Source organism: Rhipicephalus microplus, chromosome 6, assembly GCF_043290135.1.
Source record: "Rhipicephalus microplus isolate Deutch F79 chromosome 6, USDA_Rmic, whole genome shotgun sequence".
NCBI classification, from domain to species: domain Eukaryota; kingdom Metazoa; phylum Arthropoda; class Arachnida; order Ixodida; family Ixodidae; genus Rhipicephalus; species Rhipicephalus microplus.
In genome coordinates, this window is record NC_134705.1 from 82,802,241 (window position 1) to 82,807,635 (window position 5,395).

Here is a 5,395-nt window from a genome sequence, read left to right on the forward strand (position 1 = left end):
TATATAGTTGTCCACACTTCATGTATCTTTGTACATATGTAAATAGATGCTTTTATATTATATGTGTGTGTTTCGAAAAAAAAGAAAAAAAATTTGTTAAATGGAAAAAGAGTGTATTTCTTTGCGTATTTTTGTGCCCTCGCAAGATGCAACTTACTGTAATTCGTTTATTAAACCAAGTCCTCCTAATATGTTTTCCTGTACCAGCCATGTAACCGGCCGAACTGTCGGCTGTGTATTATGTTCATACTGCAGCACAATGTTCTATGAGTCGAGAGATAAATAAATTCTCTTTGTGTAGTCGTGTGGCTTGACCGCCCTGCACTTTTGATCTTCGTGGAAGCAACCGGAACCCGCCCGGTTATAGTGGCGTCTTTTTTCCCTCCCTCACCCAGCCCTATCCACAGCTACCACTGCTCTTGGGTGTCTGCTGCCTACAGCTGCCTGGATTGCTGCCTGCCTGCCTGGTGCTCTGCTGCCGTCACCGCCCGGTCCTGCTCGCCTGGTCTCGCCGCTCGCTCAGCCGCCTGCTGCCTGGGCCCGCTCTCCTCCTCGCCGCCTGCCCGGCGGCGCTCGCTCGTCGCTGGCCTAGCCGCCCGCTCCGCTGCTTGGTCCCGCCGCCTGCCTGCTCGCCGCCTGCCCGCTCGCCGCCTGACCAGCGGCGCTTGCTCACTGCTACCGCCCGGGGCCGCCTGCTTGCCTTCTGCTCCCGCCTGCTGCTCCGGCGCCTCGCCAGCCATGTGGTCGCCCTGCTGGCCTCCCTGCCGCTGCTCCCGGGCACTTGCCCAGACCAGCGGTAGTCGCCGCGTCCCATGAGGCCGCCCTGACCTTCTGGCCGTCCCGCCTAGCGGGGCCGCTGGAACAAGGCCTCCGGGGGCAACTCTGCTCCCGATGACAGCGAGGACGACGGCGACCCTCCCGTCCAGGAGCGCCAGCCTGAGCGTGATGGTACTACCCTCACGCTCTTCTTTCCACTCCCGGCGACGTTCCTATGCTGCGAGGAGGGCTGCGCGACCGCTTACAATCCAGAAGTATGGACGTCGCGCCGCCAGTCGTTGCAGCGGCACCTCGAAGGGGAGCATGGCGTGCGGATAACCCGGACGGTCTACTTTTGTAACATTGCGGCGCTACGCTGGGGAAACGGCCGACGACCCACGGCTGCTTGGTGAGCCTCCCAGCTGCTGCCCCTCCCCCCCTCACCCGCACCAGTGCCCGACCTGCTTGAGCTCCTTCACGTCTAAGAAGGGGCTCTACAATCATGAGCAACGGCACCGGAGGGAGGAGGCACTCCTGGCCCGGCAGAACGCTACCGCCGGTCCACCACCAGCAGCCGCTGTAGCCGGTACTTCAGGAGAGTCCTGCCGTGCAGGGGACACCAGGACGCCAACTCATCAGCCTCCACCTGGACCGGCTACACCCCCACATCCCCCCCTTTTGTCGGCGGTTTCACCCACGCAGGCTGAAGGCGAGCTGACGGCGGACCAATGTCCCCCTGCCCCAAGCACCGTGACCGGGCCTCCCTCACTGGAGGTCACACCTGCTTCTATGGACGGAGATGGGGCCCTGGGGGAGCTTGCACTCGGAGCGACGCCCGTCGTCTCGACGAGTCGGGTGCTCCATGACTCTCAAGACGACGATGGCATGGAGAGCGTGCCTGTGCGCCAGGCGGACAATGCGGACGACGACAAACAGGGTGGTCACGCCAACCAGGCAGTACCTACAGGCGATGACGTCAGCTCCTCGGAGGAGTACGCCAGCCCAGCTGTGGACGACACCGAGGAGCCAGCTGACCAGCAGATGGGGCGCGTCGTCGAGTTGTCGGCGCCTACTGAGCAGGCGACGACACTCGCAAACAACAACTTCGGTGAAGCGGGGCGAGAACCCGCCGAACCGACAGCGCCCCATGGCGACGTCACCAGCAGTAACTATGGAACCCAGGACGAGGCAGCTGACACCCTGGGGCCCGAGAGTGCCTGGTTCCTGGCGGAGGTGACGGCAGAGCTGCGTGACCTTGGCCGGGGCCCTGTGTCGGAGGAGCAGTGGGCGCGGTTCGAGCCCATCCTGGACCGCGCCGAGGCAGCCATCATTGACCATCTTCGGCTGCCCTGTCGGGGCTCGCGCCAAATATCACCTCGGCGTGAGATAAACCCCGACAATGCTTTCCTGATACAGGGTCTTTACAGGAGAAACCGGTGACGGGCCGTCCGCCTCATTGCGGAGGGTACGTCCGAGCTCTGCCCCATCAACCCAGGCACCCTTCAAGGCCATTTCACGGAACTCTGGGCCCCGGTAGCCGTGGACACCACACTCCTGAGGTCACGAGCCCCCACGAGTGAGGAGATGGATGCGTGCCCCTTCCTGCCAGACGAAGTCGCAGCCAACCTATGAAGGTGCGAAAGCACAGCTCCTGGGGAGGACCGTCTGACCTACCACCACTGGAGGCAGGTGGATCCTGACGGGCGGTTCCTGGCGGCGGTGTTCAACATCTGCCTCTTACACCGCCGGACACCACAGAGCTGGAAATCATCGAGGACTATCCTGATCTACAAAAAAGGCGACCGCGAGGATCCTACAAACTGGCGACCCATAGCCCTTGGTCGAACGATCGCCAAACTGTATGCCGGATGTCTCACGACCCGGCTGCAGCGGTGGTTGGGCGACCATGCGGTCTTGTCCAGGTGTCAGAAGGGCTTCCTGCCGTACGATGGGGTGTTTGAACACAACTTCGTGCTGCAGGGACGCCTGGATGACGCCAGGACAAAAAGTGGGTAGCTGTGCGTGGGTTTCCTCGACTACGCCAATGCCTTTGGCTCGGTCGCCCATCAGGCCCTCGTTGATGCTGTCCGCGGCGCCGGCGCGAGCGAGACCTTCGCGGAGATCGTGGAGGAGCTCTACCGCGCCAACACCACCTGCGTCGTGGCAGCAGCTGGCACCACGGAGCCTATCCCCATCAGAGCTGGCCTGAGGCAGGGATGTCCACTGAGCGGCCTGCTATTCAACTTGGTGGTGGATCCAGTCATTAGGGCAGTGCAGGGAGGCGATAAGCAGCACAACATCCTTGCTTACGCCGATGATCTGACTCTGCTCGCTGCGGACCCCACCACCTTGCAGCGCCGTCTCAATGTCGTGACAACCCTCTTGGACCGGCTGGGACTGCGACTCAAGCCCGCCAAGTGCCGCACCCTCCACCTATCCGGGCGCTATTCGGTGGGCACACGGCCCACCACTTTCACCGTTGGAGGCGTCCCGGCTCCGGCACTGGCGGACTACGAGGGGCACCGTTTCCTGGGGCGACCTGTGGGCTTTCGGGTGCTCCCGGACCAAACGACCGTCGACGAAGCCATCAGCCTGGGCAGGAAGCTACTCTCCTCAATGCTCACCCCGTGGCAGAGGCTGGATGCAATTAAAACTTTTTTATATCCAGCTCTGAACTTCGCCATGCGGGTGGGCCTCGCCAGCAAGGGAGAGTGGCAGCGTCTGGATGACGAGCTCCTCCCCCTGATCAAGAAGACCCTGTACGTTCCGGCCAGGGCATCTAACGACTACGTCTACGGAAGCGCACGGGCCGGCACTGCAGGGATCCCTTTGGCGGCGGAGCTGAGTGACATCTGCCGGGTGGACGGGGCCTTCAAGCTCCTGACGTCGACGGACTCGGAGGTTCGGGAGCGGGCAAGGGAGGCGCTGCACCAGGTGGTCTCCAGGCGGCTCCGACGCGATGCTGACGACGAGGACATCGAGGCCTACCTCTAGGGCGACACGGAAGGCGACTTCAGACAGACCCCAACTCAACTTCAGTCTGTCTGGACGGAGGCCCGCAAAGCCTCCCGTCGCCTAACTGTCGTCTGGGAGCTGCAAGACCAGGGCGCCCGCATCACCTGCGGGGAGGCCACGGTGTCCGCGCGGAACCGGAACAAGCTGGTGAGAACTCTCCGGGCCATCCTCAGCCAGAACCTGGACCGTTCCCTCGAGGCGAAGCCAAACCAGGGCAAGGCGATGGCGTGTGTAGCGGCGGACCCCGCTAACTCCCACTTCATGCGGACCGGCCGCTACACCAGGTTCAAGGAGTGGCGCTTCATTCATCGAGCCCGGCTTAATCTCCTCCCCCTCAATGGCACACGTACCTGGGTACCTGCAGCAGATAAACGGTGCCGACGCTGCTTGTACAGGGAGGAGACGCTGCCGCACGTACTCTGCCATTGTATGCGGCAGAGCCGGGCAATGACGGAGCGCCACAACGCCATCGTCGCACGTATCAAGAAGGCTGCCCTGGGAAGGTTCACCGTCATCGGGGAGAACCAACAGGTCGGACTTCCCGGCCTGCGACCTGACCTGGTCCTGGCACGAGGTGAGGAAGCCTTGATCCTGGACGTCTGCTGCCCTTTTGACAACAGACTGCAGGCGTTCCAGGAAGCCCGGAGGCTTAAGGAGGAGAAGTACGCCCCCTACAGCGACATCTCCTCCGACGGTTCCAGCGCGTCTCCATCGCAGCCATCGTCGTCGGCTGCCTGGGGTCGTGGGATCCGGCGAACGATCGTGTCACGCGCAGACTGTGTTCTAAGAACTATCTGCGAACAATGAAACGCTTGTGCGTCAGTGACACGATCGCGGCTTCCATGGACATTTACCGCCGACACATCGGGGTACAGTGACATTGTATATAGCCAAAGTTTTTATTGTTGCGATTTTTTCATGTTTTTAGACTTATACACCTTTACAGTTTTACAGTTTTTAACTTATGTGTACTAACAGTTTTTAACCCTTTCGTTACCGGATTTTAATTTTTGCACCCAGATCAAGTTTTCTATTGAGTTTTTTCTAACCATTATGATGTTATTGTGTATGTAATACTGAATAAAAAAGTCTGTTCTTATCAGCTTAATATCTGATACGGATCCTATTTGGATCCAAGATATTCAACTTATTTTTGCAATGCGGCGGAGTGCTTGAAGCTTGCTTCACCTCCGCCACGGGTTGGCCCAGTATTGCACTACCTCCGGGATCGGCCCACTCACCCCTGCGGGGGTGAGTTCGACAATAAATTCAATGACAGAAAGAGTGTTCGAATTTACCAAGGATATCGGGGTAAACGGCGTGGGTGCGGCGAGTGTCCGAGACGGTGGCGTCACGCCGCCCCGGCTGACGCGGTATTCGCGTGCGGGGAGTGCGCTAGCTGTGTTTACACTTACGATTGCTGTGGGAAAATAAATGTTTCTGTGGAAATTTCATAATTGGAGGCCCCCCCCCTTTTTTTGTTATGTTCACACGTACATACTCAAGTTTTTATTTTTTTTAAACATCCCTACACATAATAATAAAACTATTAATTTATTATTACTGTTTCGGAGGAAAGCTAGAAGTGTGTATACGATGTGAATGTATGTGTGTAGAAGTGTGT

At 59.1% G+C, this 5,395-nt stretch overlaps 1 non-coding gene across 1 annotated transcript; it reads left to right on the forward strand.

The window, feature by feature from the left end:
• The first annotated feature begins 4,827 nt into the window (after positions 1 to 4,827).
• On the forward strand, positions 4,828 to 5,013 carry LOC142766499 (U2 spliceosomal RNA). Its single transcript, XR_012884553.1, has one exon. It is a non-coding gene; the product is annotated as a U2 spliceosomal RNA (small nuclear RNA).
• The last annotated feature ends 382 nt before the right edge of the window (positions 5,014 to 5,395 follow it).